The 27,464-nt window shown below is 39.2% G+C and overlaps 1 long non-coding RNA gene across 1 annotated transcript; it reads left to right on the top strand.

Annotated features, from left to right (window-relative positions):
• Positions 1 to 26,471, top strand: LOC127386671 (uncharacterized). The gene is made up of 5 exons (XR_007889951.1): positions 1 to 135; positions 10,054 to 10,112; positions 13,677 to 13,844; positions 23,864 to 23,974; positions 25,459 to 26,471. It is a non-coding gene; the product is annotated as an uncharacterized LOC127386671 (long non-coding RNA).
• The last annotated feature ends 993 nt before the right edge of the window (positions 26,472 to 27,464 follow it).

Raw genomic sequence — 27,464 nt, 5'->3', positions numbered from 1 at the left:
CATGTAATTGGGAGCTCTGATGTCTTGTCAAAAAGCCAGAAGGACCTGACTCAGGCAGAAAGATGTTTTTCCAGGTGTGCTGATGAGCACTGTAAATCCAGGAAGACTTTTGAATAACTCTCAATGAAATCCAAGGTAAGCTGGTGTCAAGAACTGGCAGCACAGAAGTTTGGAGCTTGCTGTTTGTGTCTTGTAGGTATAATGCAAAAGTCTGGCTAAACAGAGGAAGGCGTGGGGAAATCAGAAGTGTGGTACTCTTACTGTGTCAGTTTATTGGCAGCTAAGAGAAGTTCCCTTACCCCGAATTCCCAAATCTCGGTCGGTGGAGCCGCGGGGCGGGTGCGCGTGTTGGTGACACCTAGTGGCCAAATGGGAACAATGCGCCAGAAATAGGAGGGTAAGGGTGACATCGGTGTTATTGAAACTAAAGGAAATCGAGATCCAGGGGGAGCATAATTTGAACTAGAGCCTGACAGCAAGAGTGGAAAATAATATGTTATGAATGAAGTGGAGAAGCTTAACATTATTTTAAGAAGCAAAACCAGCTCTGATGGATGTACTGCATATCTTTATAAAGCGTTCTGTACAGAGGAGCTATAATGGGCTCTGTGGGATCAGTTGCTGTCTACCTAAAAGCAGCTGTAAACAGCAGTAAGATTAATTAGTATAGCTCAGTAAAGTTGTCTCCTTGGATACTATTCAAGTGACTTCCACCATTGTTCATGTGACATAACCAGTAATACAAGCTTTGGGGAAATAAATACAGTGTTCCAGATAAACATTTAATCAAGTCTCTTCTCCAAGCAGAAGCTTGGAGGTTTGCCTGTAAACACCTTGCAGCAGGAGGGAGGAAGGGGGCAGAGGAGTGAGCCTGCCCAGGGCAGTGTTCCCCAGCCCAGCACTGCCTGGACCTGCCACAGCAGCAGGGGAAGAAGCACAAGCTTCCACAGATAACGTCAGTGAGCTTTGGGCAGGCTGGTTGACAATGTTTCCCACATATTCTTTTTATTGCCAAGCTGGATCTGTTAGGCTATTAAAGTGAAATTCCAGCACTCCTGCTCTCAGGTATGATCCCTGAGAAAGCCCTTTCAATGAAAAAAGGCTTTAATGCTTTGGGGTTTATTTCATGCTTCCTGTACCTTGCAGATTAGCTCCTTAGGGAAGTCTGCCATCACTGTTACAGACCTGCAAAATACTCCAGATCTCTACCTTACTTCACACAGTGATTTATTTCACTTTATAGGTTTTCAGCTCCTTGCTTTAATTGGTCTGGGTCACAAGCTATGTTTGTGTGCTATCTTCTCTTTGCTTTATGGAAACAGCCCAGTTCATCCTCTAGTTCCCGTGTGATGTCTGCCAACAGATGGTACAGAGAGGGAGATGTGTGCACAGAAACGGAGGCTGTTATAACCCTGCTGATAGTGTTAGTCATAGAATTGTATCATAGAATGGTTTGGGTTGGAAGGGACATTAAAGATCATTTCTCCTCATCTTCCATTGTCTGTCATGTAACAGAAGCACTGAGGTTGCATTCAGCCCATTGTAGTTATTGCTGGGGGCACAACTGAATTACCAGTTTGAGATTCCTTCATCAATTGAACATTCATTAAAAAATGTAATAATTTCATGGAGAAGCAGTGAAATCAAATTGTTGTTTTTGTTTTAAATCTCTAGAATGATGTTAAAGATCTTTTCCAGCCTTGGTGATTCTGTGAAATTTAATGACTGGCTTCTCTTTCCCCGTTCCACATTTTCTGTTACCTTAATTTGTATGTTGGACTGGTTTGTTTTGGGGTTTTTTAGAAGATAAATACTCCTCCTCTAAATTATGTGTCTCTGAGCTGAAATACTCAATTATCAGAGGGCAGCAGTATTAATGATTTGCACACAGTGTAAAAACATTGCTCCATTTTCCTATCAGAACGTCCTCATTTTCACTTGGTAATATCACAGTTAGAGATCAGCACCTACTTTAGTTTCAGGACTCTAAGCTAGTAAAGAAAGCCAGCAGGAAACTTCAATAATTTCCTTCTCCAACAACCTCTCAATACTTTTCTCTCCTGTTGGGCCATATCCCAATCTTTAAAATCCCAGTTTTTGTCTCATTTAAATATGTTCCCTATGTTGAATAACTTATCAGTCCTGCTTATGTATTTTTTGACCTATTTAAATAATATAATAAGAAAAAAAAATGGTGAAGAAATAAAATATTAGTATTCTCCCAATATGCAAGTGAAGTCTCTGTACAAGCTTTAGCTAAAGCAAGAGTTAGTTTTTTTGTGTTTACAAGTAAGGAGGGAATGAAGTCTGTATTTCTAACTTGAAGAAGTTATATGTAAAGCCAATACCTTGCCAAGACTCAATGACAGCAGTCCTGGATTTTAACACCAGGATTATCTATGGGACAAATGAGAGCCTCTGCCTTGGCTTAGGCAGCAGAAATAGGATATGCAAAGACATGTTGGCCCTCAGGGCTGTATTAGCTATTTACAGCCCTGGAAGCAGCGCAGCACCCCCCCAACCACCCCCCCAGCCCCACTGCCAGAGCAGCAGTTTGCACACTGTGGTGTCAGGGAAGGGGGCAGCCCTCAGCAGACTGTGCAACACCTGCTGGTACATCGAGTCGGTGAGGCTGCAGCAGAAAAGCACGAAAAAACCTGTTCCTCATGTTGACTGAGGTTAGCAGAAGACACCACAAGCTTACATTTGAGGAAGGAAGATTTAAATTAGATGTTAGGGAAAAATTCTCATGGTTTGGGTGACTAAGCATTGGCATAGATTGCCTAGGCTTTGTTCTTAAAACCTACAACAGAGGAGATTTCACAACCTCTCCACAAACTCTTGCCAAAAATTACTCATTGCAGAGTAATGTGTTGACTGATACCTTAAGATCCCTTGACTCTCTAGATTTGAATAGTCTGTATACGCACATTTCATTGATTTGCTGGTTTGTTGAATCATTTGACATCTTAGCCCCAGTAATTACATCAAAAGTCCTTTATCAGCTGCAAGTATGGTTGCATTACAGAGTGCTTTGATGCATTTTTACTAATTGGCTGCTTCTGTACTATTATTTAGTGTGCATTAACTTCTAGCCTGACTCACAGAGAACACTTCAAGTACAAGTGCCTAACAATAATTAATGCTGTTAAAAATACACTGCAGCAAAAAGTAGAAACTGAGAGTGATGAGTGACATATTTGCTGCTTTTTCCCCAGAAGGCTCCAGCATGAAAGATATTACACTATTAACTGCCCACATAACAATGATGGCTTGTGGTCTTCCTCTTAGATCAATGCATTTTCACCAAGGATTCACTTTTTTCCTGGAAAATCCTAGTAATTCAAGACTTCAGAGTATGCACATTAATATTAACAGCTGTGAAGTGCTCATCCCAGCCAAACAGTCCAGCAGTCTTCCAGGGTCATCAGCCTCTCGCAGCCTTTTTGTTCCTTTTCCTGCCACATACCTGGTAGCGCAGAGAGGGCAGCTCTTGACTGAGAGAGACAGCTTGTTAACTGAAAAAGAAGTTACACTGATATCACAAGTCATCTTTATTTTGTCTCCTGAGAAGATGAGAACAGCAGCCTCGCTCATGTTGTGAAATGTGTCAGGGAAGCCACTGGGCCATAGCTTTAAGAAACTCAGTCCCACTTTCCCACTTCCTCTAAATTAATAAAGACCCCAAGATGTCCTCATTGCTCATTTTGCAGCTGCTAGAAGGGTTTGCCACAAATACAGTTTTCAGCTTCAGTCTCAGGTCTGTCTGACGGATAGGGAAACACTAATTGGGAAATAAATATTTATGATGTATACTTGCTGGGATTCTTTTATTTATGGATTACTCAGTGCAGATGCCTATCATAATGGTAAAACTAAAACTGAGATAGGTTTCAGTATTTATGATTCATCTGCTGTGGAAGGCTTAAATCATGAGTCCACTAAATGGAATCATTCTGAACTAAATCACAAAGTCTTTATAAAAGTCAGTTTTGAAAGAAAATAAATTTATATTATGCAGTTTTTGCATTGACCAAAAAAGGCTCTCTTGAATGCAGAAACTTGCTATCCATCCCTTGAATGCCAATAGCAAAGCTTAGAATAACTGGCACTACAAAAGTAGCTTCTGGACTTGACATATTTCTAAGACAACAATGGGGTTCAGCAGTGATTCATACCTACCTGTACACCAAAGGGTTTCCAAAAGTCACTTGCACTTTGCAGAACACCAATAGAGTGAAGGTTGTTGTCCTTGGCAAGAGGAGCTGACAGTTGATTAAAAACATACTCTGCCTGACATTTCATTTTTTTTGAAACTCCAGGTGCATGTTTTTCATGCAATTTAACTTTGAAGAGACATTCATATCTGGACATCAGAACATAACACTGTGAGTCTCTAGTTCTGCAATTGTCCTCTTCGTGGGCAATGATTGCAGGTTAAACACCTTCAGGTAAGAAGACGGCTCTGTGTGCCTGTAGCAAAGCATTTCAGTGTTGCTAAACTGAAATGGTCAAAAACATGCTATTTTGGATGTATTCATGTGAACCAATCTTGAACAAACAAGAAATGTAGTCTCTTAAGTTAAATACAAGCAATGGAAGAAAATGGTTGAAAATAGATGCCAACCTAGCAAGTTGTTTTTAATGTACAGTGTTGGGAAAGCAAAACCTGTATGTGAGGCTAAAGCATCTATTATCAGCATTTATACACTAGGATAGATCACCTCCTCAGTATTTCTTACTATTATTTTTATTTCAAGTTATCTTAGGCATCGTTCAGGCCTCCACTGTGCTTTGTTACCACTAGCACACAGAAAAGATGATCTTGCCCCAGAAAGCCTACAGGTTAGGCATGTGACAAATAAATTGATGTAAAAAACTACTTTTGGGCCTCTGGGGGAAAATTAATTATGCAAAAGAATAGAGGATAATTACAATAATAGAAATGGCACTCTGTGTAACTATTGTACCATGGCCACATCTTTCTTCCATAGAAAGACCTGTCTGCTTTTGCCCATTCAGCTTTAGGGGATAAGTGAGGGTAACTTCTTCATACAGCTTTTGCAGTAATCAAAACTTTTCGTTTTTTTCCCATAATGGAAATTGGTGCTTCTTGCTATTAGTTGTCATTCACTCTTGGGTCTTTTTCCATAATTGTTCAGGTTACTTTCACACACAGTACTCCTGCTGGTCCTGAGCCTGGGTAGATTTTTTTGTCTGACTCAGCACCTTACATTCACTTGCTTACAAAGCCCTCTCACCAAGATTTCTAGCATTGTGCTTTATAAGATACAAAATAGCAAAGAACTGCACCTGTGTCATGCCCTCCTTGAGAAACCTTACTCACTTGTGCCAAGGTATGTCTTCCTTTCTCTGAAACTGTGAACCATTTTTAGCATTTACTTTTTCATTTCTTTTTTTTTTTTTTTTCTAATTCTGAAGAGGCTCTTTCAACTTTCAGGGGTGAGACTAGGCTTCAAGATCAGATTTACCTCAAGAATTGATTTTATGAAGGCTAGATCCTCTGCTGTTCACTTGCCATCTCTGCAAATGGCCCTTCACTTACAGGCAGGAGCCTTCATTTACAGGTACCAGAGTGGAATAGTTTTCCATCCAGAATATTACTACCTCTAAAGCTGGATCTTATTAAGCAAGGTAGAGCCTTTCCCATTTGTATAATGCATATTTAATGAGTAGTTGAATGTGTTGTGCTTCTTTGCATTAAACTGACATGAGATCTCTAGTATTTCACCCAGGCACATTGCCTGTCACAGGGAAATGGTTTGATCAGTGTAGTATCGTTCACAGACAGTAGTTGTATTTTGCCTTTTTGTGCCATAAGAAAGTTATCATGCAGGCCTGAGGAGAAAAAAAAATAACCCTGCCTAATCAACCCTCAAGTTTCTGCTACCTTCATTTAATCTTTAAGAGTATTATTCACCGATCAGACTGAAAAGGCACAAAAGTAGCTACCATTTTTACTACAAAGATCATTTGAACAGAAGGTTAAAAAGCAGGACTTTACTGACTTGTTGTTCATTTTTTTATCAGTATTGATTTTCCTGGTTTCAGCTCAATAAAAACAGAAGTGATTCTTGTCCTAAAGAACCCTTATGCTGGTTCTTTGGGAAGTAGTCTCATTTCAGTTATTGTCTGGATTTTAGTCCAAGTCAGGCTGTTTGGACACATCTGTCATTGTCATAACGCACATGCAATTTCCCTTCTCTTGATTTAATGAAGTTGAAATCACTTCAGTGTTGTTGAATGTAAATACTTCCTGGGTAGCAAAACTCTACTGAATTTTTATGTGTTTAGTTGGTAACTGACAGTTACTTACCAGGCTGTAATGTCATTTGCTTATCTTGCCTTTTCTGGCTTCAGAAGCAAATAGCACAAAAATAGATTGGTTTGACTGAGAAAGAATATTTTGGTGCCAGCCTAGAAATTAGCTTTGGCTGCTAGTTGGCTACAGAATATTATTCCTTCAGAATATTATTTGTTTCTTCCTAATTCATGAAAGCTGGGCCAAAAAGTTGTATTTCATTGGTCAACATATAGAAATTTAATTGTTTTCTCTATGCCAGAAAATACATTAAATCTTCACCTTTTAAAATGAATCAAAGATAATTCTAAATCCTGCCTGAGGTGGTAGGGTGCAGTGAGGAAGGAGAGTGATCCAGTCAAGGGAGTAGGGGGGTCCATCCATCGGAGCAAACTTTAACAGTGTGAATAAAACCCACTGGCCAGCTAAGATGGGGAGCAGACATGTCTGTGCTTTCTTCTGCAGCAGCCAAGTTTCTTATTCTGCAGAAGGCCCATGAACATTTGTGGTTATTCTTACTGAATATGGGGAGCAGAATTTTGCTCCCTGTAAATTCTTTCAGCTGAGGTTGATTTCCCTTCTCAGCACAGAGAATAGTACTCACCCACAGAAACCTTAAGAAAACATTCTTCCTTTGTTACCTCTTTCTACCTGTAATATGAAAGAGAGAGGAGGATACAGTGATAAGATGGTAGATAACATGTCTTAATGGTGGGAAAAATTAAGTTAGGTTGATATTTGATTTTAAGAGCAGAAGCTGACTTAATGCTGTGCAACAATTGCTGGTGCATACTGCAGAGACATTCCCATGTTATTATACACATTGAATGTTAATATGGTATTTGCTTTTTTTATCCAACTCAATTTGCTTCCAGTTTTTCTTTTCCTTTACATGATTATTTTTTTCAATTCTGTCAGGAAAGAAAAATCTCCCTAGTTGCTAAGTAACTGTAGCAGCATTGCTGCAGATGTGTGACAGGCATATCTGCTTACTATGGCAGTTTTTTTTTTTTTACATTAAAAATATCTTTAAATAAAGTAAACATGATTTTGAAAATAATGATGGCTTGATAAAAGATACTTTTCATTATCCCAACTGCTTGCATTACATTACATCAGCTGATAGCAGAAATAGTTTGTGGGAGTGGTGGATTATTCTCAAATGAGTTATTTTAGTAGCATCAACCATGCCAGAGATTTATACACACATCAGTAGTGACATGCAGGCTGTCTTGTCACACCTGCCTGCATCTAAGGTGGGAGAAGTTTTCTCAGCACACTCATGCTAAAACAGTGTAGGCCAGAAGTTGCAAGATTGTGAACTCTGATTTTTGTCATTTTCTGCAAACATTTCTAGGTAGATCATGAGTCTCATCACTGGCAAAGACCTAACATTTCTGCCTAAGGAGGCTGATAACTGCGCCTTTGCTTTTGTCAATATAATACTCCAGAACTTTAGCCAAAGTTTCATGGGGACATACTGTGGGTGGCTGTCATGGCAAAATGAACTCTCTCGACTTGTTCACATGGCTCCTTGCAGACAGCTCGTACATTATTTGAATATTATTATATTTATCAATTCTGAATTAATTTCCCTGAGTGCTGCAGACCCATTTGGGCTCTTGAAAGTCAGGAATCTCACCACCAAGCAAGGTGGCATGCAGTTGTTCACCGACTGGTGCATGTGAGAGTTAACAGTTATCTCCTTTATCAGTTGCTCCTCTGAGTTAGAGAACTGTGCTGATGGGTGTCAAGGATAAGAGTTTAATGCTATCAGTCATTAATCTGGGAAGAAAATACCAGAATGTGCAGCAGTGAATGATTGCTCTGTTGATAGATTTCATTTCAGCATTTACTAATTTGGGTGTATTTGACTTTTTACTCACAGCAGAATTTTAATGTAGATTTTCAGCAGTAATTATATACAGATAGACTCTACTCTTAGTGTGGGAGGAACAGAACAGTTGCAGTTGTTGACATTATTCAAAAGTCATACCTGGCATTTTAAAGATATGGATGTTGTATTAATATTTAATTTATTGTAGATAGGTTAGGGTGGTTCAATTTATTTTGTTTTGTTTTGTTGGTTTTTTAATTCAGTTTAATCAAGCACGTCCATTAAGTGTAAGATGTGGCATTTGAATTATTTTAGGATATGCTTGCTGGAGATTGATTTCTGCCTATGTTTGCAGAGGGTGAAGGAGTTTGCCCATGTAATCTCCAAAAAGGTCAGATCTTGACTTAATAAATGTATGATTCAGGAACATAAAGCTCATTCTTTAGGACATCACATTAATATTTATTGGGATCTGGATACTACAAAGACCTGATAATTAGCTACAGAGTCTTTTGTGTATTGGTTAAACTGGCTTAAATCCAGTTTTGCTCAAGAGGGATTAAAATTGCTCCCATTATGATAAATCTGCTAAGCAGGGGACTCATTCTCATTAATTCCTATGGCTCAGATTAGCATGTAGGTACACCTTTCTGCTGTGACTAATAGCTAGAGGGAGTTTACATTTTCAATACATTCATTGAATATTTCCAAGGAAAATCATCCCCTACTGCTGACAGTAGAGTAAGAACCAGGCAGTCAGGGACCCCAGCAGGAGCTACCCAGCAGCATCTGGAAGAAGCTCCGACTGTCCCACAGGCCTCTTCCTGTGCAGGAGGGGAGCACAGCAGCAAAGACCAGAAACCTGAGCTGGAGCTGCCTGAAGGAAATGCTCCCACATACAGAGCTAACAAGCAGTCCAGATTTAAAAAGTACAGCAAAATGGAGATTGCTACTGACAACAGAAAAACAATTCTGAAACTGGCACGTGGAGAAGGGTCTATTGTCCAGGTAAAGGGCTATTATGCACGGCTACAGTTGCAGTACTGCTTAGGTGAAGGAGGCTATGGCTGTGTATTGTGCAAGAAAATACAGTGCAAATATCACCAGGCTGAACTGAGCCTGCAAACCCACAAGACTTGGTCTGGATGTGGCCCAGAATGAGTCCAGCTACATTTGCATATCAGCCCTACTCAAATGTACCTGCTTCTGGACTCCAGTTGTTTCTCAAATGCCTACGATTACAGAGTTAGTGGTCTGTAAAAGATAAGATTACAAAAGCAACTAGTTATCTCAGTATTTTTGTAAAGAGGGAAAGAGAACGTATGCGGTGTAACAGCTCAAAAAAGATACTGTGCCCTGGTAGAAACTTCCTAGAATAAGTGGGCTTAAGACACACTTGCATTTAAAAGCTCATTCCCATGTTGCAAGAAGAAGCCACAGAGTCAAAACTGGATTGAAAGAATAAGGGTGGAAAGAGAATCATATGGCACAGAAGGACTCTAAGCAGAATCACCAGAATCCCCTTTATTTTCTGAAGAATGTAGAGAATAGTGTTCACAGGCCACTAAAAGGTGCAAAGCAATGGGGGATGAGAGCATGTTTTGTCAGCTCATGATGCCCCACCTTATCCTGTGTCTTGATGTTGTAGGTGGTGGTACAGACCAAGGTGGGGAGGATGCTGAGGAGGCAGGCTCATGTCTTGTGTGGATGCTGAAGTCAGGGGAAGTAAATAAGCACTTATATATGCTTGAGGAAATTGAGGAGAATGCACTAAAATGTAACAGTAGTAGACCAGCTTAAATCCTGCAGGCACTTTCTGGACCAGTCAGTAACAGATAAGTATTAATGGAACTTGCTTGACCTTGAATCAACAGAAAGTTCTTTGTTTTCATAGACCATATAGTGATGCACCTGAAGAACTTTGCACCTCCACACAGTATCGTCAACATTGTGGTAAGTCTGGAGGGATAATGAGTTTTAAAAATACTTGGATGTGGCTGAATCTTAACTCCTGATTTTTTGTTTGTTTGTTTTTCCTTCTGACAGATATTATTCTAAACTAGAAAAATATTCTTTCATAAAGCTGCATTTGAGCCCCATGTCCTGAATCTTCAGGACTCTCATCTCTTGGTGAAAGGAAGAATAATGGGCAGAATGCTAACCCATCTGCATAAACTACCTACCCATCACTCCTGATGGGGTAAAACCACAGAGAGTAAAGTGCTCTCTGCTCTTAGCTATTGGCACACTGGGAAAAGTCAGTCACCAGAAAGCTTCATTTGCATCAACTTTCAACCCAGCACTTTCCCACTGATGCTTTCAAGACACCCTAAAAGGAAGCAAATTAAAAAATGGTTTGGATAGTGAAGCTGAACTGAATATAGAGCTCAATTTGGAGTTCATTTTCAGGAGGAGTCTCCAAGCAAAGTTGAAAGTTCCACCAGAAGCTAAGGAGAGTGCTAGCCACTGCTAGCTGAACTGAAGGGCAGGGCTGGGCAGTGCTCCCAAGGGGCTGAGGCCTCTCAAGAGTCCTCTTGCGTGATACTGCAAAATGAAAACCATCCACCAGCCAGAGAAGTGGTGGCTGACAGCAAGTGTGTCTGCTCCATGCTCTTTCCAGTGAATGAGGAATCATCATAATGAACTGCTTCTAAAACTAGTTTAGGGGAATATATTATCTATCCTCATAAACGTGTTGCCAGGGGCGGTGTTCAGGTTGAAGCTGTGTTTTTCTTACAATGATAATCTCTTTCTTCCCACTCCCAAGAATCCAGTTCTTGAAAGGGGCATATTTATGTAGTGGTTCTACAAATTCTGGCTGAGAGTTTGAATGAAGGGCCCTGAAATACAATGAACTGGTCTGTTTCTGATTATTCCAATCAGCTAGGAGACAGCTCATACAATTTGAAGCTTTTATTTCTTGCTAACACATGTTCACAAACACAATGCCTTTCTGTTGAACTATATCCAGAAAATTAATTATTCTTCAGAAAGATTTTGGCCTTTTCTGAGGACAGTCTCTACTCTTTTGCATTAGAGAAATCTTTTGTCTTTGTTTAACGAATAGGTGCAGTGGGGAAATACTCGCCTTGGAAATTCCTGGAGGGAATAAGATGCACAAAGATCTTGATGCTGCAGCCCAAGATAAATAGGACATACTCTTAGCAAATGAATATGCAAATCAGAGACCAATAAAGGAGGAAAAAAATGTGTTCCCTGCCTGAATGTTCAGAGAGAGTGGGACTGGGAGGTGTCTAACAAGAACATTATTTGCAGTCTCCTGTTAATTAAGTGTTATCTAAATTGCTTTCGGCTGTCATTCCATGACCAAATGTATTTGTAGAAATGCCAGTAGTTTCAGGGAGATGATGCGCTTACCAGAAAAAAATATGAGCACTGTAGGGAGAATATAAGCAAATGGTAACTGATAGAAGAGATGTTCAAGAGGACTCCTTGTGCTTATCAGGAGTCTGTCCTTAAAACTGAATCAGTGTGGTGTTAATTTATCAGTTGTGGCTAAAGAATCTAATTGAAGTTTTCTTTGTTTGTATATATTATCATAAATCCTGAAGCTTTCATGTGCCATTGATGCACAGCAATGTGGATTTTTGTAAGATGAGGCTGCATGCAACAAAAATGAAAAATGCTTTGCCTACGAGCAGATGTATTGCCATGTTGTGATCCCCAAATGCTGTTTGAGGTGCAAAGCTACCTTTTTGATGCCCTCAAAAGCATTTCTTTCTTCCATCTATCTTTGGCTGCTACTAAATCACAGATTTGTGCCAAATGTATGAGTCTGAAGGACTCTTACAAAATAACTACATCTTTGTAACTCATATTTTTATTTAGAAGATACAGGTTAACAAGTCTTCCAACATGTATGATACTACTTTTTGTAGGTTGTAGGAAAAACTTATTTATCTTTTGAATCCTTTTAATGACATTGAAATATATGTTCATGTTTCTTTTCAACTGGAGATACTTCAGTTTTCACAGTTTCTCATTTTGGGAAAATACATGGTTTCATGGAGGTGGAGCAATATGAATGACTGCATCCAGCAAATTCTCTTTCTAATTTCTATTGTGTGGTTACTAAGTAGGTGCTTTGAAAAACAGAACGTGTTAAGGCATCCTGCTGCTAGCAATGCCACTTGCCAGCTGTCAGCCCCCCTGATATATTGTACAGCTTGTGATGCTTTTGTCTTGGATTATTGATTGGGCACTGTGGTCAGCAGAGCACTGGTGACTCTGCTCCTGCCTTCGGTTACAGCTGCCCGCAGACACGTGGTGCGAGCGTGCCTGCTCCAGCCACACCACTGCCTCTGTCTTCAAATGCAAGACTGCCAAGCTTGATGTGTTTTAGGACAAACAGAAAATGTTGTTTGAATAGAGTGTGTGGGGAGAGAGAAACAGATTAAAAGCTACTCTGGGCACACAACACACCACCCTTTTCAAACTGCTTATTAACAGTTTGTGTTTAGACAGTAATCTGGGACTGAAAGGATACTTCCAGATCTGGTCCTAACTAGCTGAGAAGAGTATGAGGGTGTGGGGACTGACTTAATAGGGTTAATTTCTGCTGAATTATGGGCCAGTTTATGTCTGTGTTCTTATAAGTGGGGTTCATTTTAGGTATGTTATCTCACCCTTGAAGCCTCTCAGCTGGTACTGCTGTTTTTTTGTTTGGAAGATGATTTCTACAACTGATTTACACAGATAAATTCAATAATGTAAAAACCTCACTAGAAACGGCTGCATGCAGCTCCATGTGCTTTAGATTATCCCAGAAGAGTGCTACCTACAAGCCACTATGAATGTATAAAGTCTCCCAGATAATGGGAAATTTCTCCCATTCTAGAGATATCATATCTCAAAAAAACCCAAACCAATCATTCAATGAAATATATATATATAAAAACAACAAACAAAACAACAAACAAAACCCAAAGAACTAAAACAACCCACAAGCGGGAATGGTTTCTAAGGTGAAAATGAGTTTGTTTTTTGAGTGTCAGTAAGAATGAGGGATGTCTTCACAGCTGCTGAAGACTGAGTACAAGCAGAGAAGAACTAACAAATATTTATCAGAGCCTAGAGGAACTATGGGGTGTCTAACATACTTGTACTCATGAAATAAGAAGACATGGTATAATCACCTTGGAACTACAAAGAGATCAGAGTTTGGTCACTGCAGCAATTAATAAAACAAAACAAACAAAAAAAAGGAAAAAACCCAACAAAACAAAAACAGAAAAGGAAGGGTATGCTGTAGTTCAGATATATATGCTCTGAAGCCCTCGATATTTTAAATCAGAGAGGAATGCGCATACCATTCAGCTTAGTAGGAATGCCCGTGTTCATAGAAATGTAGCAGAAAGTGTCCATTAAAATAAATGAAACGTAATAAGCTCTGCCTACTGTTAAGACCAAACTGACTTTTTAATCTACATCATAATTTATGTTCATATAAGGTTTCAGCCAAGCCATTTATTTTTATCTCCTCTTTTGCTGTTTCAGGAAAGAACCAGGCATATAAGCTAAAGTTTTAGACAAATGCAGTCTTGATCGCTGTGTCCTGAAGGGGAAAACTGCCCTCCTGCCAGAGGAGGAGTTGTCTGTTCACATCTGGCAGCAGAAGAGGAACAAAGGGTTGGCTCTGAGATGCATTTTGCTGAAGTTTTACAGGTGAGATATTTCTCTTTGTAATAAGCAGACATATAATGTGAGTGAAAGTGTGTAGTTGTAATGCTGAGTGCAAGTCTGGGCAGTATCAGCTCATTTAAATACAATTTGGGGTAGAAAAGTTGTAAACTGACAAAGCAGGATAGGAAATCTATTTAATAAGTCTCCTTTGAGTAGCAAAGACCCATGTGTAGTCCTGTGTATTCCACATGCTCTTGCTGGAGAGCAGAGGGAACTGAGGAGCAGGCACCATTAGCAAAGCTTCAGTGATTACTCACATGAGCTTGGAGATGCAAAGGCCATTTGGAGCAACAGGGTAGCCAAGGCAAGTGGCTGGAGGCACCAGCAGAGACAGCTAATGATGACCAGTTTAGACCTATGGAGCTTCAGGAGGCCTTGCTCCTCAGCAGTGTGGGCACTGTATTCCCCCAATCGAACATCCATAACCTGCAAGACTGAAGTGTTACTATAGGATAAGAAAAACAGCCACAGGACCTAGCACAAGAGATGAAAGAGAAGGACTATATGTATTATATACCTGCACTTTTGGAAAGGAGTGGTTATGTATAATATACTACTCTTTCTCCCTGTTAGCACTTCTTCCTCCCTCCTTCAGTGAAATACTGTTCCAATATTGGAGTTCATCTGTCATTTACAAGTGGAAGTGATTAGCTAATTTAGTTTTATATTTCTAAGTTTCAGGTTATATATTTAAGATGGTGTTTCTTAGAAACTCCTGAAGTTTGAACCAGTCTTTTTTGCTCTCAGTAAAAGCCTCATGGAAGGGTCATATTCCCCCATCTTCATAAACATGGTGTTTCCAGAAGTATTTTGCAGTTAACGTTTGGATATTAAGCCCTAATAAATACTCAGAAAAGCGTGAGAAGTTCCTTATGCTGTCATGTATTTCTATACGCTATAGACAGATTTTTTCTTATTTAAATTACATGTGCCTGTCCTTATTACGGCTTGAATATGTCTTCTAGCTATTTCTAACAAATATAAGGTCGTCAGTTGCTTTGCAGTTATTTACAGCACCCAGAACTATGTTAAATGCCTCTGCCATGCTCAAAAGTGTGGCTTGCTTTTCAGTGAAGACTTTAAGATGTCTCGAACGAGGCACCAGAAAGACACCAACTGGTTAGCAACCTGAGATCAATTTCTGTGAGCTGGCTGCATTCCTCCCAGCTCCCTCCCTGTTGGGTCAGGGATGCAATTGGTAGAGGTGGTCATAATATTCGTTCCTCAAAATACGTGTGGGTGTTTGACAGGATGTTCTTCACAGGAACCTCTGATGGCTTTGAGGTACTTTCTTGTTCTGAAATATTCTAGAGGCACAAAGCTCACTTCATTTTTTCCAACTTTTATTTAAAGAGGGGAACAAAGCACAAAATGCAGGCTTCTGTGTCTACCTCAGATACCAGCTATTACTTGTGCCAGAAATTAAACAGATTGGATTTTCATTTTTGCAGTCTGAAATGGCTGATGGGATATTTAGATGTGGTAGTTAAGTACTTTAAACTATGCTAAATTTCAAAAAATAGGAGAAAAAAATGTGTACCTTAACAGAAGTTTCTTGTAGTTTAGGTATGATTTTGAAAAGCTACTGCATCCACTATTGGTGTAACATACTTTTATTTTTCATTTAAATATGCATGACTTACTGTGTTAGTAATATGTGAAAATATACCTTGTTCTTTCTTAGAAAGGCAAATTTTCTCTTAACATGCCTATCTATAGTCTCCACCTACTTTACATTTGGACCCTAACATATAAACTTCACATTGTGATTTTCAGTGGTCATCAAAAGATTCATTTGTAAAGTTGCATTTTTGTAAAGACCTCTACCATCTATTAATCTGACAGCAGGGAATGCTTTACTGTTATTTAGATCACCACACTTTTCTAGCCCATTTTCCAATGTCGAAGTTTCTAAGTAATCATCTGTTACTTCAAATAAAATAAAAATAGCATGTCATTTCCATTAAGCACCAACTGCAAGGATTTAATTTTAAACCGTTTATTCTTCCTCTGACTGAAGAAATGCCTCTGTGGTAATTTTTAACCTTTCATCAGCATAATTGCTAAATAATTAACAATGGTTAAATGATGAGAACCTGAGAGATTTGAAAATTATTACTGAAGTATGTATTTCACTGGAGCTATGACCTATATGAAACTACTTCAAAATAAAAGCCGTGTTTACTCACCAGGAGCAGCACAAATTCTTTGTGTGTGCTAGACCTTCTCACACACGTGCTTATTTACGCCGTAGTCACTTAGAGCTGCCCCTGGTCCTACATAAAGGTGTAAAAACCCATCTCACTGCCAAGAGCTACTTATGTGTTGAGGCTGAGTTCTGCTTCTCCAAGGTTACTTTATAATGCTTTGCAATGTCTTCATTTCCACTAATAAAATTACTTATTCCACAGAATAAGCCGTGGAAAGCAATGTAAAGGCTCTCTAATCCATTTCTATTTTTGTAGCAGTTACTGAATACTCCCTTACTTCTGCCAGCTGAGCCGATTAGCATGCTGAGTTTTTCTGCAGTCTCTCCACTCTTCTCAATGAGCTCCATGTGCTCATTTTGGATGGGCCTCTAATACACCCTTTAGGAGCTCACAGTCATCAGCCTCTCCATCCTGCCCCATCTCTGTGAGCCATGGGGATTTACTCAAGCTCCATTGTCTCCCAGTTTGGGTGGAACTGAGAAGCTGCACACAGATCTGCTGGGATCCTGAAGATCTGCTAATCTAGGTGCCATCAACACGCGGGTTCTCATATCCTCTTCTGCCCTTTGTTCCAGGTACTCCCAGTCATTCTCCAATCACCTCAGTCTTAGCATTGCTACTGCAGCTCCTTGCGTAACAAGAGGAGGAACTGGAGGTATTTATTGAGGGGGGGCAGGACAGAAAAGCAAGGCTAGGAGAAGCCTAGGCAACATGACTTGTACAGCATAAACCTGTCAGAAGCCTGGCTGCCTCTTTCTTTTTTTATTTTTTTTTTTATTTTTTTTTTAAGTTCTGGTTGTTAATTAATGTACGCAGTGTTATGGTGACATGATTAAGAATCCCAGATCACAGCTCTGTCTGCAGATCTTCTTCAGCTCCTTCTCAAGTTCATCCTTTTTGTAGATAAAATTGTCTTCCCAATAGTTTTTTGTAAAACCATTCTCCTCGGCTTTCACTCCCCGTTTTGAGGGTTCGGATATATCTAATCATGTACTGCACCTCCCCTTTCTGAAATATTTTAATTTTTGTTTGCATCATGTACCTTTAGTGGTGGATGTGATTCTGCAGCCAATGCTGAGGGAACGACCCTTTGAATTGCAGTTCTCTCCTGTTTCACCCAAACAGCTCAATAGCCACTTCTTTCTGTATGCTTTCCTCTGTTGTTCTGCTGTTGTTCAGTTTAGTTATTTTTTTGGCTGAGGTTTCTGGGGAAGTAGTGGCAGAGAGCTGTTTTCTCTGTTAGAGGTTCCAGGGTATGTAGCTTGCTGAATTACCAGTAGTGTCTATACAATCCTGATGACTCTTCACTCCTGTCACTTTATTTATGCCATTGAGCTGTTTAAATCAGGGGCACCTGGCTGGAAACAAAGGGAAGTGCCCGGGTGAATGTTTTCACAAATAGAAGCAATGTGTGTATTCCTTCAGCTATATCCCTACCACTTCCTCATGGAGTATTTTGCACAGGGGTGCTCAGCAGGCTTTGTTAAACACCTGCTCAGAAGATCTGCTGAGAACCGGAGGCCATGGGAGCACAGCAGCCCATCAATGCTTGCTTTTGAAAGTGCTGGTCTAACAGTGATACTGCAGTTGTGATCCTCTATGAGAAAGTGCTCTAAATGCAAATTTTAATCAATGCCATTTCCTCATAAATCAGCCCCTCTAGCTTCCTAATTATCAGTGCCAGGCTCTGAGTTGTCATTATACTTCTTCTATTGAGGTCCAGACTGAAAGTGATATCTTCCTGTGCTGCACTGGAAAGGACTGTCACATTGCTGCTCTATCAGGCATCTGAGCATACAACATGAAGCTGATTAGCACTCCTTCCTCCCTCCTGTGCACAAGGTTCCATCACTGCAGCTTTCCTACTGTAAAGCTACTTATTTTTTATTCCTCTTAAAAAACCAAACACACAAAACAAACCCACAAACAAAACCTATATGATGCTTTTCCAGTATTATAATTTATAGATATTTTTAAGAAATGCCAAAATGCAAGTTGAGCCAACATTAGGCTTATTTTATTATGCAGTTCATAAACATTGTGACCATAACTGCTGTTTCCCTTTCCATCTCTGCTAACATTTTTGCAGCCTCTTGCTTTTTCTGAGTAGCTGAAAATCTCTAGATCAATAAAAAGAAAGTGAATTTTCACTGGAATGGCTTAGACATCTAAGCTTTCAAAACCACTGTGAAATAATTTTACTCCCCAGTAAAACAGATGAGAAATTTGGTGGCAAGCAAGTGCATTATCTGTTTTGTTATGTGTAAATGGAACTAAAAAGGAAGTATGATTCCTGTATTATAACTGTTTGGAAAATATTTGCATGCAATGTGTTTCCATTACCAATAAGCAGAGCTTATTTATTGATTCAATAATGTAAAAATAATATGCTTTTTTTAGGTGGTTTAGTTTCCTTATGATTGGATGTAACCTTGTTATACCTAGCTACTTTATATATATAATTTATTATTGCTGGTGTCTATTGTTTAAAAAATAATAAATGAAAAGGAATACATGATAATTTTTAAAAAGTAAAATCCTTTTACAGCAGCAAACAGTAAACATTTTGCACATTTTAGAAAATTATTATTGATTCTTTAAGTGGATAGTCTTCAAGAGATTTTCACGAAGCAACGAGAAAAATCTTTTCATTGCGTTTCAACCTGAAATTAGAAATGCAGATTATAAATTTAAAATATTGTATAGTGGCTCAGCATGCAGAATACTGTAGTTTATTAATTACTTTTGAAGGCATGCTCTGCCAGGGAAGCCTAAAAATGTAATTGAAAAACATGTATGGTGGCCACTGATAAAAATAAGGATATTAATGAATATGCAGAATAGAAAAACATTACATCTATTCAAGGATTAAAATTTTGAGGCATGATATGGATTAAACCCAAATACAATGTTTTATTTACCAACTACAACAGAAAGACTTAATGTTTTTGTTTGCATTCTGATTTGCTTTGCTGCTGATTAGCTGCTGCAAATGTTTAAAACTCTGTATTTGTGTCCTGCTCCCTGTGAGAAACAAAGAAGCGCTGTGCATTTTCAGTTATGATCTGGGAGTTATCCTGTACACTCTGGCTCTGGGAGGTAAACTGCCTTTGTTGAGAGTGACTTGAGTCTGGTCTCTAGTGTCTGCTTTACAGAACAGAGATATCCAAACCCAGGTCTGTCAGTTGGACTCATCTTTCATGCAGCTAAAAGCTCGTTGTGCTGTTCCAAAAGACTGCTGGTAACTACAAATCTGATTTTAAATCTTTGATATGGCTCATATACTTACATGGTTTATAGGAGATCTAAAGTCCAGGCCATAGTCCTGCCAGTGGAGCTACAAAACTGTTTAAAATTAATAGGGCTTCTTGTTGGTAGTTGCTACCTACATAGAGCCAATTATAAGATTTGTACTCCACTGCAAAATATATGTCTAATTCTGCAGATATGTTACTGAAATAAGCAGCTTTGTATACATGAATAGTCACCTTGAATTATAAATACAAGAACGCTAATTATACTGATGAGGCTTAGCAGGACTGGAAGGAATTATGAAAATGCTTTTCTTCCCATTCTATCAAAAATTGTCTTACTTCTTTTATTGGGTTGAAAATTAAAAAGCATGAACTGCCTGAGGAATCTCTGTGCAGCTCACAAATTCTGACTGATCTCAAAATGTTTCTGTATTACTAAATATTACAGCCTATGTATAACCTCTCACATGCAGCCAGAGGTTTACACACTTTAAAAAACTGGAATATTGGAGGGTCCCTGTACTTTGTTGGTTGCGCACAAGTGGAAGCCATTTGAACCATGTACAGCAGCAACTTAGAAAGCCCTTACTAATCAAATCTGTTGGACAACTCAAAATGTTTTAACAGAGCACTGGTAAAGTCAAGGATTGACACCAGGAAAGGCACAAAGGACTGACCAAGTACTTAGAGGGAAGAGCATGTATGACACAAACAGGAGGGATTTACTTTTTAACTCAAGGTAGAGTTTAATGATTATTTCCTTTGGTGGGAGTGCTGGCTGAACCAACTCTGAAGGGAGAGAAAGACACTGATTTTGATCTTTGTTCTCCAGAGTAGCTGATGGTGTAGCTGCACAAATTAAAGTGCACAATGAAAAGGCAGTGGCGAGAGGGGTAGGTGTAAATGAAGCTAGGGCTTATCAAACTCTGGCCTGAGATGACCAGCCCCAGAGGAGAGCCTGCCTCTAGGTGGGAGGATGGAGAGACACATGCAATCTTCCAGGTGACAGAGGCACAGGGAGACTGGCAGCTTGGGCACAATGAGAAAGTTTTGAGCTAAACTCAAAACATGTTTAGAGCATGGAGGAAACCAGAAAAATCTACAACAAAGTTGCTATTGCTGACTGAAGGCAAAGATGAGAAGGCTGTTTACTCTCCTTACGGCATGACACTGAAGTGATAAACTCTAGGCACTAAGCCAGCAAATTTGACGTCAGAAAAGGACTTCATTTTGAGCTAGTGAGGATGTTGATGAAGATACAGATGGAAGCATTGGCACTAGCACTGGTGACAACTGATGGGCATAATGATGTGTTTCTGTGAGGGAGTAATAGGTAGCCGAGGTGAAACAGAAGCCAGTTAAAACTGATAGGGCCTGTTCATCATGAGGAAGGTTTAAAAGCATGCTGCACATGCTTAGTACGCTCATGAATTTTAAGCAGGAAGGTTCATTAGGACAATTTGCTGCAATGTGAAGATAAGGAAAATTCAAATGTTCCTTGCCAACCCTGAGAATGCTAACTTTCTATATGATTTTGTCCCCCCTTTTTCTTAAAATCTGGTGAACCTAGCAAAGTCCTTGCAAAAGGCTTAAGCAAAACAATCTCACAGCTCTGCATTTGTTGCATTGTTTCAACTATGTCAATATTCCAAATATACTTCTCATTCAGTTAAACCAAATGTTTCAAAAATCCTGAAATGCAAGCCTGTGTAAAAATGTAAAAGTCAGCAATAGTATTAAACTCTTTGTAAGAAATACATCCACTAAAGTGGCACAGAACTTGAAAAGCCCTAGCTCCAGATGTTCATTTCATTAGGTACAAATTCTACTTCCTCCTCCAGCTCAAAACACAAGTTTGTAAAATCTGGAAAGGAATAGAACTGCCAGTTTTGCTGAAAGATGCAAGCAAATGTTGTAAATAGCTATTCCTTTTCTGTAGAGTCTGAGAACAAACGCAGAAGCTTGAATAGCTTCTACAGGATCTACAACCCACAAAGATGGACAGGCCAAATTTGATGAGCTGGTATAGACAGGCTGTTGTGATATTTGTGAGCCAGCTGCTACATACCCTGCACCGCTGGACTGTGGGAAAGAGTCCACCCAACTCCTGCCTCTCTGAAGACAAACCAGTTACATATTTAGTGGTAACTAAACTTTAGCTCTTAATGCTGAAAAATTAAGTAGATTTAAGCAACTTTATTAACATTACAAGAAAGACACTGTTAAACAATAAGGTACTCATCGATATTTGTTACAGCATAAGAAATAGACTTGTATACAAATAAAATTATTAATTTTAAATCATACCTAATGTAAGTACAGAAATGTTTTCTCCTGCTGCTGAGGAGTAGAGTTGCATATATGTACTTGAGATGCCTCTGACTGTGCTCCCTCAGATTCTTTTCCTTTTATCTATGTGCATCTGATGTTTCCTTATAGTTTGTAGTTCTGAAAGTTTAATTCACAGTACATTCATTTTTTTAACCTGCTCACTGGTTCACGGGAAGTTTTAATGACCTTTTCTTCAGAAAGGATCATTTGCTGAAGTAAAATTCGCTGAGTCTGTAAGGGAAGGTTTTCTATCTTTGTTTTTTTACATATGGAAAGGTAAATGTTCATGTTTTGTTAACAGTTTGTTACACAGTAACTAGGTGCTTGATAATGTTCTTCAACAATATTAGTTTTTATTAAGGTTTTTCAGTATTACCTTATTAAGTAAAAATTGTTGTGTGATTTAATTAATCTCTGCCCTATTTTTCCCATCTCTCAGTATGAGCTGTTCTGAAATTATGTTCATGTACTAGAAGACAAAGTGCCAAGTACCTAATTTAGTACTTAACAGTTACATCCAAATTTCAGCTGTTGTATAACACCAAATACTGTGAAGACTAAAAGCTCAAAAATCCTTGCCTCAGACTAGAAAATTATCTGAATTGTGGATTAGACAGTATTTTTCATATCCATTTAAATAATACCTTATTCTCAAGGTGGCCTCAGTGACTTTAACAACCTGTTTGTATTGTGTGTGATGTCTGTGAATAAGGTCAGTATTGCAGCCTGATTGTCTATGACTTCTGATGTACGTGTGCAGAAAAGTGATATAGGAAGAGGTCTACAAGCTACTTGTGTACTATGCAAAACAACAAAACAAGGACCACTGAGTGGGATTTGAAAAGAAATCTGCAGGTTTGAAACATGTCCCATGATTAGGCTTCTAGGGCTTTTGGACGTGTTTGAAAATCCTGGACGTTCTGACTAAGATTTCAGAAAAGTTTTAAGTTAAGGATGAACACAATTAATTGTATTTGAGACTACTCTTTCAAAATGCATTAAAGTTAAGTTTGTACACAAAAGCTTTGTTAAAGCAATGAGAGATTACCTCCATACTTTCAAAACTGTTTTAAATTATAATTACATAATTATTTCCTTTATTTGTTAAAATAGTTGGGGTTTTAGCTATTACATGCTTTCTCTCTTGAAGAGGATTTCTGCCATGCAGGATGAATGCTGAGCACCGAGTAACACTGAATCTCTGTAAAATAAGCAGTCTTCTACACTAAGGGCTACAGTTTAAGGCCCCTAAATGCTTAAAAAAAGTCAGGAGGCTTGAAGGACAGCCATAGACTAGTAGACACAGTGATGAATGTTAACCAGCTCAGCCACTTACTCCTAAAAATGGCTTTTCTCTGAGAGTGAAGAGCTCTGGCTTATTGCCTCTAAAAATAGCTCATATTTCTTATCCTCTTTCAAGTAACTGACGTAACAATGATTGTGATTAGTGTTAGTATATATCCTGGAAGCCAGCTGCTGTTTGTGAAGTTAGGAATCCAAGCCATACGAAGAGGAACCTATGAAGAGAATGTATTTAAAATCCATAACTGACCACTTATTGTTACCAAAGAAAGATTTGCTATTTAGATATACAGAAAAAATGTTATTGGGAAAATGCTGTTTGTTTGGTTTTTTCTCAATAATATGCTTGTTAATACCTCCTGGTCAGAAATGTGCTAGAATCTAGAATCACCCAATATGGGGAATGTACACAAAAATCTAAGACTGCATGAAGTAACAGCTACAGTACAGGACACTCATTTCTTGCCCTCTAACATACATTGCCATCCAACCTCCTTTTATGCTGTTAACATTTAGCTAACAGTTCATTCTGAAGCTGGAAATGAAAGGCAAATCCAATGTAAGCAAAAATAGTGGTGGTACCAAATGTAGCTGCTTCTACAGGCTAATGCTAATAAACTCCATGGCCTGTAAGGAACTTGCAGAGAGACAGTAAGTAATCAAATCTCATTAGAAAAAATAATGTTCGTTCTTTTTTTTGGTGCAAACAGAAGAAAGCAGCATGGAGCTGCAAATACGGTTCCGGCAGAACACTAGGTGCTTAGTACAGGAGTCATTTAAAATGTCACTGACTATCAGCACTCTCTGTTACTTCTATAGTTAGCATTTCACAGTCATGTTTTTCAGAGCTTTTATGCCTCATGTGATAACTAACATGGTAAGTGCAGTTGTTCCTTTTCTTCAGCAAGCACTACAGCAGTAATCCCTGATCAGATTGAGCCATCAGGCGACAGTGTGTGCTGTAGACATCCCACCAAGCCTGCTCAGTGGTACAGCACAAACAAATACACGACAGGTAAGCTGGTTCTCATCTCTTTCCCCTGCAGCCAGAAATGTGACTTGAGATATGACCATCTCCATTCTGATGTTATGTACCTTCTGTGTGAAGCTACAGAGATGGAATCAAGACCCATACCCTTTTTATTGCATGTGTGACTCAGGCCAGACTCCATGGACCAATTTCCTGTGTAGAAAGGAAGGCATTCCCCCTGTATTACAGAGGTTCAGGGTCTAATACCTGCCAGAAACAATTTCTCCTTCACAAGATTAAATAAATTTGTGAGGAAACCATGGTAATGTTTAAGAAACCTGGGCACAAAGATACTGACCATAGATAGCTTTGCTTCTCATTAAACATTTCTCATGTAGCTACTCAGCAATACAGCCTTCAGGCTTCTATTTTATTTTATTTTTTACAAGAAAGCCCTTATTTCCTCAGTAGGAAGGAAAGCACAAGTTATGAAGATTGTGTTTTATAGAAAATAGAAAGTAATTAAACAAAATAATAAAAAGTCACTCAAGAGTTTGCTGCAGGACATCCTTGGAAGGATATGATGAGATCAGAATATGCTTTATTGTTTTTACCTGAGCACTGAGAAACATATGAAGAAAATACACACATCCCCCACTAGTTTCCCCAGAATCTTGCAAAAAGTCATACTGCTGTCTCTCATTACAGACATGTCAGTCATGCAAAGACCTTCATAAAACAAAATTTCCTTTATAGCTATTCCAAATATTGTTTTATACACCTTTTGATAAGAATACACTAAAACATAGACCCTTCAAAACCAGCCCTGCCTACGCAGAGTGCCAGGCTTTCAAAGCTCGTGCTAATCAGTAAAGCAGTCTCAAGGGTTTCGGCTACTTGGGAGTGGAGTTTCAGATTCTATTAAGAGAACAGTTTAAGGCTTTGTTGCTAATTGTTTCAGAATAAACAATCACTCCGCAGTTCAGGCTTAAAAACTAGTGTTTGTGTTTAAAAGGACATTTCAAATTTTTAGCTAATAGCAGGTGAACGTGGCTACCTTCAGAAGCCAGCGAATGGTAATTCACATACTGAGCACTTCAGCAGATCTTTTGTTTGTTTCTGTGATGTTTTGAATGTGCACTGAATGCTTACATATTTCTGTCACTTACACTTCCCAAACCTCCTGATACTGTTTATCAACATAGAAGGGACTTTTCCCACTGTTTTGCCAACATGAATCTGGCTGTATGACAAATACATAAGGCTTTAAAGTAGTGGATGTCTCTGCTGCTTACTCATGAATACGATGATACCATCTTGTTATGATCATAAAGCTCCACATACAAAACATTCTCTAGTTTTTATTTACGTCTCATCACTGCCAGCCTACACTAATGCCACTGCATATACTATTTGCCTATTTACTGTATATACCATTTATGAATTGCAGTGGTCTGCAAGTTCTGTCTCTCACTGCTTACACTAGACAGTGCTAGTTTACAGTAACTTCTCACATTTTTGTGCTACAGGTAAAAACAACTGTGCAATTGTTGCACGGAGATGTGGAAGCAAATAACAAGTAAGGCAGAAGAAAATCACTCCAGGCAGAGCATTTCCAGCCTCCCCTATGCAAGGCTGTGCCCAGCAATACCCCCCAGCAGCAAGTGGAGCCAGAGCAAAGGTGAATAGTGGGCCCATGGGATGCTGCACAGGGTGGCCACTGTCACTGCTGGTGGCATCTGGGATCAGTGTCATGGTGATGAGCTGGTGTCTACTAGAAATGCATGAGGGGACTGGTTTGTTTTTCTTTGAATGCTGATTTTTCTGGAAGTGCAGCAACTGGAAGCAGTAACTATTGTGAGAGCACTGCTCTGTCTGTAACAAAGGCTGTGTTGTGTTGGCATGCAGCACAGTGCCCAAAGCTCAGGATGTTTTCAGCCTATTTACTTTTATTTGTATTTGAGTAAATCTGGCATGGCTGCTGGAGAATAATAGAGAATAAGGCCTATTTTACTCAAATGGATCCTTGATAAAAAAATGTACTGTGATTTCTTTCTACTGGAAGTTTGCATGGCAAAGGCAATTAACTACAACTGCTAGTATGACCTTAAAATTAATAATCTCAGATTCTGTCCCAGAAAGTCACTCAGTGGAGTATATACAGAAAAGGAAAGTCAGAAAACCTATTACAAAATCTTGATACTCAAGCTAGCACAGCTCCAGCCAGAGTATAGATGAGATTGACTTTTGGGTTGCTCTGTCTTAAGAGTATTGGGAAGGGGCTGCAGGAGTTCCAGTCCTCCTCTCTGTGGGAGGAGAAGCCTCATTGAGTCATTAAGGAGAGATACCAGCTGTGACCAGGAAAACTGAGAAGTTTGGTCTATGCTCTGGCCTAAATTTATTTTCTCTCAGAAGAAACCATGAGTTTTTTAAATTAGGATTAATTAATTCATGCATACTGAAAATTTTGAGATCCACAAGGTAAACCAAAAGCATCACAATGCATAATTGTGTAATAAATATATATACTTCCATTTATCATATAGGCAATGTCATAGGAATGGCATACAGAATGTAATGTCTGCACTACGGAGGCTTTTGGAAGTGTGAAATAAAGAAAAACTCAGTATGGCAGTCAGCTGTAGTTTTCCCTTTGTTGATTTTAATTTTGCTTCTTTTAAAGGTTAAGGCATCAGTGACTTCCACTGAGTTTACAGTTGTGCTGGACATTGGTGCTGAGCATCTTATCACTTATCTAGTGTTTTGAAATACTACTTGTTCTACAATCAGAGATTACAAAGATACAACCTGTGGGAACTTGAGTGCTGATGAAGGGTGAAATCTTTCTGTTGTCTTACCTTCTGACCACAGGTATGAAATACATACGCCAGGTTGTTAGGGAAGGTTTTTTAGCTTTTCCTCTTCTTTTGCTGCTGGTGTTTTAAGTAATATTCCAGTAAAGGAAGACCAGACAGAGAAGGTATTCTCAAGGCTGACAGGCCTTGGCTGATAGGCCTCCTCTGAAAATTTTAAATGACGATTTTTTATCTTAGGTCTTTCATATCCAAGGGGATGTGTTGCTGAGAGAGGGACAGCTTTCTGAGCCAGCAGAGGACATGGCTGAGCACAGTACCACAGGCACGTTCCGATGGTGGTGCTGAGGGTGACTGCAGATGTTGACTGGCAGCCACCAGCACAGGGGGCGAACAGTGGTTTTCCAAACTGTGTTTTGATGGGACAAACCAAGCAGTTGCAGCCTAGGTGGGACAGTTACCCTGTTTGGAACGAGATACAGTAAATGATACTCAGGAGCTCTGCAAATAACGAGCAAAATTTCTGTTAAGAGTTTGCAGAAGCCAAGTGGGGTTTTTAAAGAGCAATTACGTGGCTTAAAAATCATGTGTTCAGCAGCAGATTTAAGACTGACAGCAACTTGTCATAGGGCAGTTAGACTGAGAGCAAGACAAGTGTCCTGGCTGGCTTTCTTCACAGCATTTCTTTCCACATTTTTGCTTGCATTATTTTAGTCTTTGCA

Source organism: Apus apus, chromosome 6, assembly GCF_020740795.1.
Source record: "Apus apus isolate bApuApu2 chromosome 6, bApuApu2.pri.cur, whole genome shotgun sequence".
Lineage (NCBI taxonomy): Eukaryota > Metazoa > Chordata > Aves > Apodiformes > Apodidae > Apus > Apus apus.
The sequence above is the reverse complement of the archived record's forward strand: the minus strand, read 5'-3'. Positions and strand labels throughout refer to the sequence as shown.